General features: G+C 40.6%; 1 protein-coding gene across 2 annotated transcripts in view; it reads right to left on the bottom strand.

The window, feature by feature from the left end:
- ctdp1 (CTD (carboxy-terminal domain, RNA polymerase II, polypeptide A) phosphatase, subunit 1) overlaps positions 1 to 19,188 on the bottom strand; it is a 243,775-nt gene that overhangs the window by 41,449 nt on the left and 183,138 nt on the right. The gene's annotated exons all lie outside the window — the stretch shown is intronic.

Raw genomic sequence — 19,188 nt, 5'->3', positions numbered from 1 at the left:
TCTCAGCGAAAATTAAACATATTGACATGCAGTTTGCTGGACTCTGTACTTTGTATATTGCCTAACAACTTTGTAATAGCAAGTATTGTCAAGAAATTTATTGTTTTCTCTCAATGGCCAGTTGTTTGAAAATTGAGGTTTTTCGAACTAGTCCGTGGAATCTGATGCTATTCCCAAACAATTGGTCTTGTTGGAATCTGTAGAGTCAGTAGGTAAATAATCTTTAAAAAAAGTATGACTTTTTAACATTATGTTGTTACAACATGTCAATAAACTGAAGTGTGAGCTGCTTTATAGGTTCTTTCATCTATAACTCCAAGAAAAGAAGCCCAATCCAGACCAAACTTTATAAGATTATGTAAGACCATACCCTGAAGGAGCATGTCTATTATGGCTTAAATCCACCCAAAGGGGGCGCTACAATTGGACAATAACTTATTAAAAAGTATTTTTTGTGTTATAGCGCCATCTAGGATTGCAGTGGCACCACAATTTAATTATGACATCTGCTCCTCAGGCTTATCAAGCTTGTGAAATTTTGAAATTTTTGGTGAAAGCGTTTTTGAGTTATAGGTGTATATATGTGTACATATATAGCATATATTTGACTTGTGGAATACATGCTGGATCTCTCTTTTTGGGAGGGGCCTGTAAGCTACATAGTAATAGAAGTGCAAGTTTTTTTTGATAATTATTAAAGTTCAGATCCTTAGGATTCAGCTGATACCACATATGTCCATGTAAGGTAATTATCCACATAGGAGTACACGCTCAAATATTTCTGTTTGTGAAATATTTCTGATCCAAACAGACTGCCATCTGCTGGTGAGAAATAACAGCTTTCTCATATAAGACTATACATTGTGATGTTGAACTACAGTGGATCTGAGGCAAAATGCAATGTTGAGCAAAGACCATAAGGTCCAGAAACACTTCACTTGCCAGCAAGGTACAGCAGGTATGACATGACTCAGCCAAGGAAAATGACACTCTTTGGCCAGATGGTGGCGATATAGAAAAGGGATACGCGTTTAGGTCTATATCTCCTACACCGTAAGGCCTAGAGACGAAATCTTTTTTTTCCCTGATTCCTTGGCTTAATTCAAACTAATCTGCCATTTGGACCATTTACCTCCGCCCACTTAGATTTTGAGCTAATATGCATAATTAGCTAAACTTACTTTTTTCCACAAGTCTGTGAATTTTTGTCCAATTCTCTTGAGCTTTGTGCCAAAACGTTCACAAGAGTCTGACCATGTCTAATTATAGAATGAATGTTGACATTTCGATTCAAGATGGCTGCCATGTGCAAATGAACCTCTTCGGCTTATCGTATGTTTTACTTGAACGTCTGTAACTCCTCCATACTTTATTCAAATGGGTTCAAATTTCAGATTCTACTTAAGGACATGCTTTTAAGGGTACCATATCAGCGATGTAGGCCTATTTTTTCCAAACAGGCCTATTCTGCGAGAACCCCGTTAATTGTCGCTTGCGGCTATATTTAGGGGTTCGAGCACGAAGTGCTTGAAACCCTATTGTGTTTGTTCTGATTTTAATTTGTTATTATTATTAGGCTTCCGAGCACAACGTGCAAAGGAAGCCTATTGTTTTTGTTCTGATTTTTATTATTAGGGGTTCGAGCACGAAGTGCTTGAAACCCTATTATAATTGTTAGGATTTTTAGGGGTTCGAGCACGAAGTGCTTGAAACCCTATTATAATTGTTAGGATTTTTATTATTATTATTATTATTATTATTCTTCCGGTTCTTTTTCTGCCTTACAAACGATCGCACAGCCCAAACCGTAAGGCCTACAGACTCGAGGCTTGGTCAGTAGGTAGTAAACCCTCCCGCTACTCAGGCGCAAAAAATCAGAATGATTGGCCTCATGGGGGCGCTACAGCGAAGGACAACGCCTTTTCTTACGGGGCTCCTACCACGTGTGGCGTAGAGACGAAATCTTTTTTCCCCCTGATTCCTTGGGTCCTGCCGAATCAAAAAGGTCGATACAACCACTAAGCTCCGCCCACTTAGATTTTTTGCTATTTTGCATAATTTGCAAAACCTACTTTTGCGTACTAGTCCGTGGATTTTTGTCCAATTTTCTTGAGCTTGGTGTCAAAACGTTCGTAAGAGTCTGAAGCTTAATAATTATCAAAAAAACGTTGACATTTCGATTCAATGTAGCTGCCATATGCAAATGAACCTTATCGGCTTATCGCCCGTTTTACATGAACAGCTGTTACTCCTGCATACTTTACTCAAATGGGTTGCAATTTCAGATTCTGCTTAGGGACATGATTTTGAGGTAGCATGTCGTCGGTGGTGCGAAAATTCACATAGGGGGCGCTCTAAATACTAGAAATTCATATCTCAACATCCGCAAGTCCGATCGGTCCGCCGCTTGGCATACAGCTGCTTTAGGCAAGGCTCTAAGTGGAAAATAAAGGACAAGTCGATACTCGCCAAATTGTAACGTCATCGGCCAATCAGAACTCAGCAGCTCCCTGACAAGCTTGACAAAGGTCAATCATTATGATACTTGACTGGCATGTCCATGGACGCACTTCCTAAGAGCAGAAGACGTTTCGTAACGATAGCCACTAGGGGGCGCTATAACAAGAAAATATGTAATATCTCAGCGAAAATTAAGCATATTGACATGCAGTTTGCTGGACTCTGTACTCTGTATATTGCCTAACAACTTTGTAATAGCAAGTATTGTCGAGAAATGTATTGTTTTTTCTCAATGGCCAGTTGTTTGAAAATTGAGGTTTTCGAACTAGTCCGTGGAATCTGGTGCTATTCCCAAACAATTGGTTTTGTTGCAATCTGTAGAGTCTCTAGGTCAACAATCTTTAAAAAAAAGTATGACTTTTTAACATTGTGTTGTTACAACATGTCAATAAACTGAAGTGTGAGCTGCTTTATAGGTTCTTTCATCTATAACTCCAAGAAAAGAAGCCCAATCCAGACCAAACTTTATAGGATTATGTAAGACCATACCTTGAAGGAGCATGTCTATTATGGCCTAAATCCACCCAAAGGGGGCGCTACAATTGGACAATAACTTATTAAAAAGTATTTTTTGTGTTATAGCGCCATCTAGGATTGCAGTGGCACCACAATTTAATTATGACATCTGCTCCTCAGGCTTATCAAGCTTGTGAAATTTTGAAATTTTTGGTGAAAGCGTTTTTGAGTTATAGGTGTATATATGTGTACATATATAGCATACATTTGACTTGTGGAATACATGCTGGATCTCTCTTTTTGGGAGGGGCCTGTAAGCTACATAGTAATAGAAGTGCAAGTTTTTTTTGATAATTATTAAAGTTCAGATCCTTAGGATTCAGCTGATACCACATATGCCCATGTAAGGTAATTATCCACATAGGAGTACACGCTCAAATATTTCTGTTTGTGAAATATTTCTGATCCAAACAGACTGCCATCTGCTGGTGAGAAATAACAGCTTTCTCATATAAGACTATACATTGTGATGTTGAACTACAGTGGATCTGAGGCAAAATGCAATGTTGAGCAAAGACCATAAGGTCCAGAAACACTTCACTTGCCAGCAAGGTACAGCAGGTATGACATGACTCAGCCAAGGAAAATGACACTCTTTGGCCAGATGGTGGCGATATAGAAAAGGGATACGCGTTTAGGTCTATATCTCCTACACCGTAAGGCCTAGAGACGAAATCTTTTTTTTCCCTGATTCCTTGGCTTAATTCAAACTAATCTGCCATTTGGACCATTTACCTCCGCCCACTTAGATTTTGAGCAAATATGCATAATTAGCTAAACTTACTTTTTTCCACAAGTCTGTGAATTTTTGTCCAATTCTCTTGAGCTTTGTGCCAAAACGTTCACAAGAGTCTGACCATGTATAATTATAGAATGAATGTTGACATTTCGATTCAAGAAGGCTGCCATGTGCAAATGAACCTCTTCGGCTTATCGTATGTTTTACTTGAACGTCTGTAACTCCTCCATATTTTATTCAAATGGGTTCAAATTTCAGATTCTACTTAAGGACATGATTTTAAGGATACCATATCAGCGATGTAGGCCTATTTTTTCCAAACAGGCCTATTCTGCGAGAACCCCGTTAATTGTCGCTTGCGGCTATATTTATTATTATTATTTTTCTCGGCTAAAACTCATTCTGGAGCAAAGACCGTAAGGCCCAGAGCAACCAAAATTTAAGGCTAGGTACAGCTGAGGTGCAATGAGAGAACTATGGAAAATTACACCTATTGGCCTCAAGGTGGCGCTATAGCAATACCAAACGCATTTACATCTATATCTTCTAAACCGTATAACGTAGAAACAAAATTCTTTTTTTCCCTGATTCCTTGCATCTTGTTGTATCTAAAATATGTTAAAACTTAGCTCCGCCCACAATAACTTTGAGTTAAAATTGATCAATTGTAAAATTTACTTTTGTGAACTAGTCCCTGGATTTTAGTCCATTTCCCTAGAACTTGTTACCAAAATCTTCACAGGTGTCCGAAGGTAAGGAATTATCCAAAAAAATTTGAAATTTCGATTCAAAATGGCCGCCATATGCAAATGAACCTCTTCGGCTTTTCATATGTTTTACTTAAAAATTCATAACAATTTCATACTTAACTCAAATGTGTTCAAATTTCATATTCCACTTTCAGACATGATTCTGAGGTACCATGTCAAAGGAGCAGCCAATATTCTTATAGGGGGCGCTCTAAATGCTACAAATTTATAACTCAACATACGTAAGGCGGATCGGAACGCCCTTTGGCATGCTGCTTCTATCTGCAAGGCTATAAGTGTAAATTTAAGAACAACGCAATTCGGGCAAAATTTTGATCGTCATCGGCCAATTAGATTTCAGCAGCTGTTTGACAACCTTAACAAGGTCCAATCATTATGAGAATTGACTCATATGTCCCTGGTGGCACTTCCTAAGTGCACAAAAATGTATGTAACGATAGCCACTAGGGGGCGCTATATCAAGAAAATTTGATATTTCTCAGCAAAAATTAAGCATATTGACACACAGTTTTCTTCTTTATATACTCTGCAAAGGGCCTAACAACTGCAAGTGTTGTCAAAAAATGCATCATCTTTTCTCAATAACCAGTTGTTCAAAATCAAACTTTTTTTATACTAGTCCCTGGATTTTCACTCTGTTCCCAAACAATTGACCTTGTTGGAATCTGCAGAGTTTGTTGATCAATAATTATCAAAAAAAGTTCAACATTTAGTCAAACTGTTGCCACAATAAATTAATAAATTGAGCCGTGCTGCGATTTATAAATCATTTCAGCTATAGCTTAAACAAACTAAGCCCAATCAAGACCAAACTTGACATAAGTATTTAGGGCCTTACCCTGAAGCATTGTGTATAATATGACTCAAATCTACCAAAAGGTGACGCTACAATTAGACTTTAATTTGTTATTTGCTGTTTCTGTGTTCATGCTGGATTTCTATTATTGGGAGGGGCCTATAAGCCACATGGTGATGAAAGTTTAACATTTTATTGATAACTATTCAAGTTCAGGTCCTTAGGAATCCGCTGATATCACATATGTCCATGTTAGTTACATATTCACAGAGCAGTAGACGATTAAAAAGTGTGTGTGTGCATTCCTAACATGAACTCCTCTGCAGCTCCATGAGTCAAAAGTACACGCTTTCACCAGCAGGTGGCACTCTAAGACAAAATATTGCTTTGTTCATCTACATTCATGAAATCCTATTCATCTGCACAAGTGAAAGGTCATAACATATGAACATAAATATTTATCATAATTGAAACCAGCACTCACCAGTCATAACATGTTTTTGCTAAACATTATAACAACATCTACAACAATATCTTACACCCAATTTTCCCTTGTTTGGCCAAACAGGCCCATGCTCCCAAAGGCCTCATTGTTGGCTGAGACTGTCAAAGTGCTCTGATGTGGCTTATCCGTGCTAGGACCCGCCATTGCCGCTTGCGGCTATATTTTCTTTTCTTATTGCAACACATATTTACACTTTTGCACATATGTATCAGAGTTAGACAGAAGAATCTGAAAAATTACTGAGATATATATATATATATATATATATATATATATATATATATATGAGAGAAAGAGAGAGAGATTAATCAAACTATGCTTAGACTCATATTCTTGGCTATAGTTTATTATTTTATTATTATTTAAAAATGTTTGCTTTTATCTTGGACTTATATAGAACATATAGAAATATATGTCACCCTGCGGGCGGCACGGTGGCTTAGTGTTTAGCGCGTTCGCCTCCCAGCGCTGGGATCGTGGGATCTTGGGTTCAAGTCCCATCTGGGTGGAGTTTCCATGTTCTTCCCGTGTCTGCGTGGGTTTCCTCCGGGGTCTCCGGTTTCCTCCCACAGTCCAAAAACATGGCGGGTAGGTGAATTGGCTTCTGTCTAATAACTGTCCTGCTGTGTGAGTGAATGAGTGTGTATGTGAATGTCTGTCTGTATGTGTGAGTGAATGTGTGTGAGCACAGATATGGATTGGCACTCTGTCCTGGGTGAAATCCTAGTGCCCGATGCAGTCCTCCAGGTGGACAGTCGTTCCTGGTCGAGAGTACGCTGGTGCGCGTTTGGCTGCCGCTTCTAGCCAGTGTGTGTGGATTGAGTGTTCTGAGCAGTGTGGATTGTAAAGCATCCTTGGGTATCTAGAAAGGCGCTATATAAGTGTATAAGTGTAACGATAGATAGAAATATATTTATGAGGTAAACCCTTCAACAGCTACATTGCATTTATAAACGTTTTTGTAGAGTTTGGGGTTTTAGTCATCATGTGAGTTTATGTTTAATTAGAAAAAATTCAATGTTGTAAAAATAATGATCTAACAAATAATACAATTTTAGCTTCTGATTTAGCATATTTAGCTTAGCTTGAGCAGTGAATCAATAAATAAAAAAAAAATATTGCAGATAGATTATTTATCGGAGAGTGGCGGTATGATTCGATTTTCCTCACATAGAATAATATCAAAGCGAAGTTCAGTAAAATAAATGATAATTTCAGTAACGATTGTAAAAAGAAGATATATAAAGAACTACTTGAGGTTTTATTTTGTTGTTTTCCATAATTTGAAAACAAAAATGAAACCACATATGCACTCTCCATTGTGATAAATTGTGATCAAGAGCAGAATTCTGAATCACTCAATATCAAACCTGAAACTTATTTTAGAGACCCAGTCTAACTGGCAAGCTGATATCGGTCTAGTGTTGGTGTTGAGGGGATTGAGGGGGTGTTGGTACATGTTTAGATGGGCTGTGGGTAATTAGCATAACAATAGGCACCAAGTTTCTCACAGCAGGGGAACGGGGGATTAAGAGTGCAGTTTCTCTTACAAAAAAGGGAAATGTTAAAAATAATTAGTTACATTTTCCAGGATGTAATGAGTAAAGTTATCCCATTACTATTTTAAATAAGTAGTAAGTAATCAGTAATAGATTACTTTTTTTTGACTAATTCCCCCAAAGAATTGTGTATTGTCACCAAACTTTAATGTATGTAATGTAGCTGTTTTCAACCTTCAAGTCTCTACTGAACCCTCCACTTTCACCCCCTGCAACCAACCTCACTGCTGACACATTTGCTGACTTTTTCACCAGCAAAGTTGCTGCAATTAGCAGCTAGTTTTCTGACCCTTCTACACAGCCTCCAGCTCTCCCTTCAAATCCTAAACCTACTGCTTCCTTCCCTTCTTTCACTCCTCTCACAGAAGACGAGGTATCAAATCTTCTTAGAGGCGGCCGTCCTACATCCTGTCCACTGGATCCCATTCCTACCACCCTACTGCAAACCATAGCTCCGTCCATTGTGTCCGCAGCCACTCATGTAATCAATTCTTCACTAACCTCTGGAACATTTCCTAACACCTTCAAGCAAGCTCAAGTAAGACCTCTACTCAAAAAACCTTCTCTTGTTCCTTCTATAGAAGAGAACTTCCGACCAGTCTCTCTCCTCCCCTTCCTGTCTAAAATCATTGAAAGAGCTGTCTTTAAGCAGGCAACAAAATTCCTCTCCCAACATAACCTTCTTGACTCGAACCAATCCAGCTTCAAAAGCGGCCACTCGACGGAAACTGCACTTCTGTCAGTAATGGAAGCTCTTAAAGATGCCAAAGCAACAGGTCAGTCCTCAGTTCTCATCCTGCTTGACCTATTAGCAGCATTTGATACGGTCAACCACCACTGAACAAACTTACTGACATGGGCTTAAAGAACAATGCACTCTCCTGGTTTGAGTCTTATCTCACTGGACGATCCTTCAATGTGTCATGGCTTGGACAAACATCAGCACGACACCACCTCACCACAGGTGTGCCCCAAGGCTCAGTGCTGGGTCCCCTCCTCTTTGCCTTGTACACCACCTCTCTAGACCCAATCATACATTCGCACAGCTTCTCCTATCACTGCTATGCAGATGACACACAACTCTATTTATCCTTTCCCCCAGGTGACACTACAGTGGCAACTAGAATCTCTGACTGTCTCTCTGACATATCTACATGGATGAAGGAACATCACCTCCAATTGAATCTATCCAAAACTGAACTGCTGGTCCTCCCAGCCAAGCAAGCTATTCTCCACAACATCAGCATCAAGCTAGAGTCCCTATCAGTGGCTCCCACCAAGGTTGTAAGAAACATGGGTGTCATGGTTGATGACTAGCTGACCTTCGCAGATCACGTTACCGCTGTAGCTCTATCGTGCTGCTTCTCCCTATTCAGCATAATGAAGATTAGGCCATACCTAACTCAACATGCAACACAGCTCCTTGTTCAGACATTAGTAATCTCCCGTCTTGACTATTGCCAATGCCCTGCTGACAGGTCTTCCGGCCTTTGCTATGAGACCGCTACAGATGATCCAGAATGCTGCAGCATGCCTGGTTTTCAACCAGCCTAAAAGAGCACATATCACACCCCTATTAGTTGAGCTGCATTGGCTACCCTTAGCTGCTCACATCAAATTTAAATTACTAATGATGGCCTTCAGAGTATTCACTGGTCCTGCTCCCATCTACCTCAATACATTCTTAAAACCATATGTTAGCGCCCACCCTCTCCGTTCCTCAAAGGAGCACCAACTAACACGGCCAACCCCCCATACAGGTCAGTCAAGGCTATTCTCATCTCTGGTTCCACTGGTGGAATGAGCTTCCAAGCATTATCAGAGCAACAGAAACCCTCCCTGCATTCAAGAAATCCCAACTCTTCCGAAAGTATCTTGCACTGAAAGTCTTTCTTTAATGCACTTATTACTTCCTGGGATATTGCACTTAATGTAAGGTATTTTGTATAAATTGTGCTGTAGTTTGAATGTTAGATCATCTTTTGTAAGTCGCTTTGGATAAAAGCGTCTGCCAAATGCATAAATGTAAATGTAAAAGGCATATTTGCACAGAGAACTTTAATGTTTTTGGAGACGATAAAATGATTTATTAGCTGAGAGTGATGATTCACAGTTTAGTTAACTATCGAGATACAGACTTTTGGACCACATTTTAGAACCATTTTTGAGAAGGGAGTCCAGCAGATCCAGTGCTGTTCCTGAATCTGTTCTGTCTGTGTTTGGCATTTGAAACTGTGTGCCATTATTAGACAAGATGCCAGAGCCTTGCTTGCTGAGGTGTGGTTGTGCACCTGTGATAACTTTCTTCATAAAAGCTGAACACATTTGAAGGAGTTCTTGCAAATCAGGACAAAATCCACAGGCATTTTTTTTCCTCTGCGGAGAATATACAGACATTCAAATGATCGAAACTCAGGAGCTTGTGTCAAGAAAAAACACCACAAGTGTGGTGGTTGTATATAATTATATACAATTTAAAATTCAAAACCATAAATACAGTAAAAAGATATTCTTTTCTAAACATGAGTGTGGGCGAGTGTGAAGAACAATGTTTGTTTCCAGATGTTCTCCTTGATTGGTTGGATTTGTTAAATTGTTCATTTAACAAATTGAATTATTTATTTGCTGGGAAGAATAGGTATTGGATAATAAATTAAAAGAGTACTGGACTGCAATGAGTAGAAATGTGGAAAAGTTAAACAAACATATTTACACAAAGATTATCACACTTACTGGAATAATGGGATTTGTTTATAATTCTAATATTAGGATTTTTGAGAAAATACCTCATGAACTTCTTAAATCCCATGGTACGACACTGAACAACATGTAGAAATGCCCATTGTAGTCATACAAACAGAAGCACATTGCCATGTTTTCACACTGAACGTATTTCCACACTGAGCCCTAAGACCACGCTTTTCAGCTGCCTGAGAGCCAATGGCTTCATTTTGTGATGAGTAAGTGAAATATAATTGACTTGTTTTTCTTATTAGCATTGATCCTATGCTAGTTTCGTATATATTCCAGTGACTGAATTAATTAAGCTGACGGTAAATGTTTTGTAAATGCGCGGAGACACAGAGTTCAGCTGAAAGAGGGGGAAAGTTTGGATGCTCTCTACTGCTTTCAAGCAGTCATCTGAGACTCATATTTATGCCTTTGTTGCTCCAAAGCAGGTGCTAGAAAACTAAAATACCATCATTTATAAATAAACGATTCAGTTGGTGGGCCATTATCTTTGACAGTGGAGAAGGGATTTCTCACCTGTGTTTCACACCTACCTCATGAATAGTCAACATGTGAGCCACAAGTAGAAAAAAATAGTGTCACATCAGATTCACAGCAAAATAGAAGAAAAATAAATTAAAAATATCAAAAATTTGTAAACACCAGTGTGTAACCAACACCCATGTCTACAAAGTCCAGAGCCCAAAAGAAAACTTCATGAATGTTCAGAATGTGTTTTTTAACTATATATCAGCAGCTTTGAATAGAGATTTTTGGGAAGTCCATGTTGAATGAAATACATGCATTTTCTCCCATTATTGTTGCTGGGATTGTGCTGAATATTAGCATGTGTAGCTTTTTAGGAATACACTTTTTTAGGTGTGTGAAATTTGTTAAAATATCAAGGCATGTTGGATCACCTCACTTAGAGTTGATGGGTCCGTAGACATTAAAAATCACAGAGGTTCTTGTCTGCTATAGAGCCATGAATTACATAATGGTCAGATCAAATATGGCCTCCATCAGCCAAGATAAAAATCTAACCTTTGTTTCTGAATGTACACTGCTTAAAAAAATAAAGGGAACACTAATATATACATTTTAGATCTCAATGAATTTAATATTCCAGCTGAAAATCTTTACTCATTACATAGTGGAATGTGTTGAAAACAAAACATAAAAAATGATCATTATAAATCAAAATGATTATCCCATGGAGGTCTGGATTTTGAATCATACTCATAATAAAAGTGGAAAATCAAATTACAGGCTGATCCAACTTCAGTGGCAATTCCTCAAGACAAGTGAAAATGAGGTTTAATATGTGTGTGGCCTCCACGTGCCTGTATGACCTCCCTACAATGCCTGGGCATGCTCCTGATGAGACGGCGGACATTCTCCTGAGCGATGTCCTGGACAGTCTGTGGTGCAACGTGGCATTGGTGGATGGAATGAGACCTGATGTCCCAGATGTACTCGATTGCATTCTGGTCTGGGGAATGGGCAGACCATTCCATAGCATCAATGCCTTCATCATGCAGGAACTGCTGACACACTTCAGCCACGAAACCTAGCACTGTCATGCATCAGAAGGAACTACGGGCCCTTCACAGCATATGGTCTCAAAATGTGTCTGAGAACCACATCCTGGTACCTAATGGCTCCATGCTTCAGACCAGCTGCCCATGCTTCAGCATAAATTGCCTTGGAGCTGCCCGCCCTACACTGAACTTTTCATGGACTCCTACCTATTATAATCAGTAGACTGACCAGAGGAAGATAGGTCACCCCTTGTGAGCCTTGGTTCCTCCCAAGGTTTCTTCCTCAGCTGAGGAAGTTTTTCCTTGACACTGTCGCCCTTGGCTTGCTCACCTGTAGATTTTTACATTCTTTACATTTCATGTCAAAACTTTGTCTTACCGTATTTCTGTGAAGCTACTTTGTGACAACATCAGCAAAAGTGCTATACAAATTTGATTTGATTTGATCGATTAATGGCAGTCAAGGTACCGGCTAGCACATGGAGAGCTGCCAATGGCGAATCTGCTAATCTTGGTGATCTTTGGCAAACGCCAATCGCCCTACATGGTGTTGGACAAGCCCCACTTGTGGACATTGAGCCGTCATAGCACCCTAATAGAGTCTGCATCTAACATTCTGCGCAGAAACATGGATATTAGTGGTCTGCTGGAGGTCATTTTACTCCTCTTGTTTCTATTTGCACAAAGGAGGAAGTAGCGTTCCTGCTGCTGGGTTGTAGCCATCCTACAGCCCCCTTCAGGTCTCCTGGTGTACTGGCCTGTCTCCAGGTATCTCCTCCATGATCTGGACACTGTACTGACAGACACAGCAAACCTTCTTGCCACAGCTCACATTGATGTGCCATCCTGGATTAGTTGCACTACCTGAGTAACTTCTGTGGGTTCTAGACACTCATACTACCTCTAGGGGTGAGAGCACTGACAAAATGCAAAAGTGGCCAAACCGTCAGCCAGAAAGGATGAGAACAGAGAAATGGTCTCTGGTCACCACCTGCAGAGCCACTCTTTTACAGGGGTGTCTTGATAAGTGCCGCTCACTTCTACCTGTTGTCTGTTCCATTTGCACAACAGCAGGTAAAATTGATTCACAATCAATGTTGCTTCTTAACTAGACAGGTTGATCTCATAAAAATGTGACTGATTTGGAGTTGTGTTGTTTAAGTGTTCCCTTTATTGTTTTTAGTCCTGTGTATATATACACAGGTAATACTTACATTTATACTTATTATGGTACATGGAATTAATTTCTCATATTGTTATGACCCTATTAGTTTTTTTGTGCCTTAAAAGGTCATGGTCAATGTAATTTTCATATTCTGAAGACCTTGGCCTTAACTTGGCCATTATTAGAAATAAAAAACAGAGGCAATAAGTCTAATTCTACTAAAGCCGCCATTTAACATTCATTGCTAATACTTTTTTTTTAACACTAAGGATCTTTTTGTCATTGAAATGCCAATTTCAACATAATTTTTCTTAACTTGATTAAGATTTTTTTCTTTATAGTCATTATTATTGACTTTTTTCCACAATGATTTATTTTGATTATAACAAGATACAAAGAGTACACAGGTAACAATATAGTGAGCATATAGTCTGATTTTTCTCATCAAAAATATGTGTATTAGTGGGATGATTTCCATTTTTCCATGGCAGAATACGGTGAATGAATTTCCAGCAGCACAACAGCCACATCAGCAATTGTCACACTTGCCTGCACACTTGGGGGTAAGGGCTTCAGATATTTTGATGGTAGGACTGTGCTCATTCAATCCATGTTTTGTTGGCTCTAGTCTTACCTTGAGGTCCTTGGCTGTTGCAAGCGTCATACTGTATGAACCAGAAAAGCCCCTCATTGGATGTGGCCTCTGTTCCCACTACTTGTGGGAGGAAGAGCATCAATTCCAGCACTTCCACTGGTTTAGATTTCTAACCTGAGGGCATCAAATATCTTGTAGTTGATCTGGCCCCAGCCCAGACACACACCAAATACAAAGCATCTTGCTCTGTTGAGGTGTCTACCTCTCCAAATTTGGCCAAATATTGGACTGGGTCAGAATAGCAGCATGTTTAGTCCCCACCTTGATCGTAGTCATCTCCTGTCAGGATATTTGATCAACACATAGGTAGTATCACTAGAACAGCTTTTTTACATCTTCGCAATATTGCTAAGATTAGAAATGCCTTATCCCTTCAGGACGCAGAAACATTAGTACATGCCTTTATTACTTCAAGGCTTGACTACTGTAACGCACTACTGTCAGGATGCACCAGCAGCAATTTAAGAAAACTTCAACTAGTTCAAAATGCTGCAGCTAGGGTCCTCACTAAAACTAGAAAATTTGAACATATCAGCCCAGTTTTATCATCACTTCATTGGCTGCCTGTTAAATTCCGCATTGACTACAAAATTTTGTTATTAACATATAAAGCTCTACATGGGCTTGCTCCTGAATATCTTCAAGATACAATTTCCTATTATGAGCCTCCACGTTCACTCAGATCACAGAATACTGGATTTTTAATTGTTCCCAGAATTCAGAAGGCCTCAGCTGGGGGAAGAGCCTTTTCTTATAAAGCCCCCAGACTCTGGAATGATCTTCCAGAAAATGTTCGGGACTCAGACACAGTCGCAATCTTCAAATCTAGGCTAAAAACACATTTGTTTAGTTTCTCTTTTGGTAGCTAATACTCCCCCATAGATAAAGGCGGCAGATCCGGGGGGTCCATGGACACAGGGAATCATAGTAAACTGAGACGCTGGTGCTGTCGTCCCGCCGCTTCTTGCGATCACTCAGGTTTGTTGACGGTGGAGCGGAGGGATGCCAGTGTTTCAGGATGCTCCCGTGTCTGTGTGTCCTCCTGGTTCTCTCATTTTAGTTAAAGCTGTCATAGTCAGATCTGCCGGAGTCATTAGCCACACTCTGGAAATTTTCATATTTTCTACTTTACAAACACAAAACAGTTCAAAACTAATTCCATCCCTTTACATCTTTCCGAGTAAACAACTGCCCACCTGTCTGTCTGGACACTGATGGATGACTGTCGAGACCCTCCTCCACGCTTCAGACCAGCTGCCCATGCTCCAGCAACCACCAAGTGCCTTGAAGCTGTCCCTACACTGAAGTTCTCATGGACTACTAACTATCATCACCAGTAGATTGACCAGAGGAGGATGGGTCACCCCTTGTGAGCCTTGGTTCCTCCCAAGGTTTCTTCCTCAGCTGGGGGAGTTTTTCCTTGCCACTGTCGCCCCTGGCTTGCTCACTTGAGGGTTTTACATATGATTTTACATTTCATGTCAAATCTTACTGTCTTACTGGAATTCTGTGAAGATGCTTTGTGACAACATCAGTTGTGAAAAGCGCTATATAAATAAATTTGATTTGATTTGATTTGATATGGACTTTAATTGCTGTCTTTGACAGTGATGCTCCAAGATGAAATACTTCTTGATGGAGTGGAAGCATTTGCCGCCTCTCACCAGTGCCATACTTCTGCCAGATCTCCTTCATCCTGAGTTCTTGGAAGTATTGAAGACTATGACAACTCTACTGCACTTCTTCACACAAACACTCAACATGCACAAGCAACCTGGTGTAGTGGAGTATGGACCCAGATCAAGAAATGAATAATTAAGACTCTGACTCTCCAATCTGATGATAAATTTTGGACAGGATCTGCATTCCACAGAGTGTGTGTGTGTGTGCTGAAAGACTCTGCACCCCCCCCCCAAACACACACACACACACCCACACAAACTCACGCACACACCTATGTCTGACAGCAAAGGCTAAGCAGAACACTTTTCAGTGACCCCCAGGATGACAGGAAGGGGTCATCTTCAAACTTACGACACCAGATGACTACTCCCCCTTCTTCTTCTGGACAGTAAAAGTGGAACACCCAAGTTTATGACCCGGTTAAGCTTAAAAGATCAATCAGAGCCTCAGAGACCAGGATTAAAGAACCCCAGCTTTATTACCATCAGCGTCGATGGGTACCTTTATCTTATGGACCAACAGTGCCCCCAAGTGGACATTTTCAAAATCACTTTTTGCCCTCTCTCCTCCCTGAAACATGAAGACAGTCACGTGAACCTCAGACCCAGGAACCAATCAGAGAACGAGACCTCCAAAATGGGCATGACTGCGCCACCTATGAAAAAGGGAGTCCTGTTCATGCTTGATCCTGTTTCTTGAACTCTCTTGTAACTCTTGGCATAGTTCTTCGCATTTTCTCTTGTACTTTTTCTTCTACGCTGACAAGCCGACTCTCCCAAAAAGACTCTTAAAGAAAAAGAACTTCATGCAACTTACAGGGTCAGTTAGCAGTGCAATACAGAAACTAAAAGAGCAAACGGTCAATTAATTGTCAGTAATCTTTTCTTTCCTCATTTGTGTTCGTTATTCGTAGCCCAATCCAAGTTTAATTTTACGACTGATCAAAGCAGGTGAAATAAGTATTAGCTAATTAATTCGTAAAGCAGCTTCTGAAGATCAGAGGAAAACCGCGAACTTATTCTGACGGCCTTTCATCTGGAAGGAGACTCCCACTCACAACAGCGAACCAGAGGAAATCCTTCAGCTGACGTCATCACGCTGTGAGGGCGCCTGAAGCGGCCTGCCTCGCAAGTGACAACGCCTACGTTGACCCAGCATCAATGCTCTCACGAAAAGAACTGCCGGAGCCAGGCTGGATCGAGCTCCAATCACCTCAAAGTGCTGCTGTACCCATCGAGTGGTTGAATCGTGGAAAAAAGTAAGCTAAATTCCTCATCTTCAGAGCTGATATCGAATGAAATCTCTTGATAAAGTAATACCCTAATTAAATCATTTAGCAACACATCGTTCATAAGTCATATAGCCTAGCCAAGTTTGCCTGCATAAAACTGTATAAGCAACTTGCTGTTACACGCAAGTTCCACCATTGTGGAGAGAAGACTAGCACATGAGGCCCTGCTGGACACTGCATCAGATGTTACTCTAATGTCCTCCACCTTGTTCCACCAGGTTCGAGCCATTGCGCGGCGTGAAAATCGTGAGATACAGCTTCAAAACTGTTCTCTTAAGATTCAGCCGTACTCACATGCAGGCCTCACAATTCAATCTATGGCACTAATACACTTGGACCAATGACTTTAGTGCATCCAGTTCATGTGTCTCCTCTTGAAACAATTCCCTTCCTTATCGGCAAAGATCTCCTTAATAGCTTCGAACCACTGATTGACTTCAAAAGGTCAAAAATCTGGGCACAAGTGCATGAGCCTTTGCTCATCTGCACCCCACACCACCGGGAAGCTCAGTGTTGCCGCCTCAAAATCCAGCCTGAATCAATAGGAGATCCACCAAGTCAGATCCCTCACTTTGAGGAGGAGGAAACTGAGCCCATGGTGGCCACACCAGAGACCGCAGTCTCTTCCTGGCCCCCTAATGCCATGTTAGAACAGCAGAGCACATTTCTGTGCACTCTCACTAAGCCTTCCACAACAGACACTCCCAGCCTTCCCATCGTGAACGGCCTCACAATGCAGAACCATCATGTTGACAATGCCGTTCTGGCTCTGTGGACTGACAAGTCTGCCATAAGCCAAACCCTCTTTGAGACCCTGCGCCTCACTCAACCAAATATTCCTTTGGTGAGCAGTCCTTGTCGCTTTCCTCTCGACCCAACATCAAAAGTAATGTCACCCACTGATGAAATTTGTGCTCTAACCATCCAGTGGAACAAAAGGGTACTCACCCATTACTTCTTGGTCATCCCTAACTTGCCACATGAAACTTACATTGGAAGTGACTTCTTGGTGCGCCTTGATGTCCACGTAGATACCCTCAATAATGTGCTATGGTCCTTGACTGAGGTTTCAACAGAAACATGGTCCTCAGATCCCAGCAACCTAGGCTCAGGACAAACTATTCCTGTGGTATGTCAGGTTACTAGCCAAGGTTCCCTTGTGGTACCCGCGAACACCGCAAATGTACCCATCCGCTTGGTCATGTGACCTGGCCAACACTTAAGCCACGCTCATGCGCTTTTCCAACCATCACCTCAGTTCTTTGAACTAGGTCTCACCCTAGAAGCCACACCTTTGGTGGAAACATGAGCAAGGTCCATCTGTTCATAGGGAAGGAAACCACCCAACCCTTAACAATTCCTCATTCATCTCCTCTGGGTTGGTTGGTAAGTACGAAATTCCATGACTTCGAGTTGCGAATCCCTATTATAGGACCAATGCCTGAATCCCTGCTTCTCAATCACTCAGAATCAAATGTGTTCTATACCCAACCGACACGAGCCGTTGCTCGCTTCTCGGCTCTGGACATGGGCAAAGATGCCATTTGCAGAATAGATCTTGCTGATGATGATCAAATGACGGTCACGGTCCTTTCTTAAGATTCATCCCTGGAATCCTCCTGGGAACCATCTCTTCTAACAGAAACGGGAAAAGACTCTTTGAATCCACGCAATTCAAAAGCAGGACCTCTGTTTTGTTGCTGTTTAGAAGGAGGAAGTTACGCAACATCCAGCCTTTCACGTCTTTTACACAGTCCTCTATTTTCTTTAATCTGTGTTTGTCATCGGGCTTGGCTGAAATATACAATTGTGTGTCGTCTGCGTAACAGTGAAAGTTAATGTCATGGTTTCTTATAACTGTGCCTAGCGGTAACATGTATAATGTAAATAATAATGGTCCTAAAATAGAGCCTTGTGGAATTCCAAATATTACTTTAGAATAATTTGAATTTAGATTGTTTACTTTTACGAATTGATAACGTTCCGTTAAGTAAGATTTGAACCATAATAAGGCTGTCCCTGTGATTCCAACCATGTTTTCTAACCTTTATATGAGAACATTGTGGTCTATTGTATCGAAGGCTGCGCTTAGGTCAAGAAGCACCAACAGGGATACGTGGCCTTGATCAGAGGCAAGAAGAAGATCATTTGTTATCTTGACTAGAGCTGTCTCTGTACTATGCTGTTGCCTGAATCCAGATTGGAATTTTTCATATATATGATTCTTATGTAGATATGAACTAAGTTTTTGGGCCACAGCTCTTTCTAAGATCTTGGACAGAAATGGCAAATTAGAAATAGGCCTGTAATTAGACAGTGTACTAGCATCAAGATTTGGTTTCTTGATCATAGGTTTAATAACTGCTAGTTTAAAAGCTTTGGGTACATGGCCCAGACTAAGGGATGAGTTTACTATAGTTAAAAGAGGATCAATAATAGCTGGTAGTACTTCTTTGAGCAACTTTGTGGGAATTGCATCAAGTGTGCAAGTTGTACAGTTTGCGGAGGTGATAATCTTCTCTAGTTCTAATTGTGGGAGTGGGTAAAATGTTTCAAGTCTTTCTTTTACAGTTATATTATGTTTTATTTCATTCACATCGGGTGGCAGCCAGGATGGATTTGATCCTGTGGCTAGAGTTTGTTGTCTAATATTCTCAATTTTATTATTAAAAAAGTCCATAAAATCTTTACTGGTGAGAGTTGCTGGAATTAGTTGTT

This window comes from Hoplias malabaricus, chromosome 6, assembly GCF_029633855.1.
Source record: "Hoplias malabaricus isolate fHopMal1 chromosome 6, fHopMal1.hap1, whole genome shotgun sequence".
Taxonomy (NCBI): Eukaryota; Metazoa; Chordata; class Actinopteri; order Characiformes; family Erythrinidae; genus Hoplias; species Hoplias malabaricus.
The sequence above is the reverse complement of the archived record's forward strand: the minus strand, read 5'-3'. Positions and strand labels throughout refer to the sequence as shown.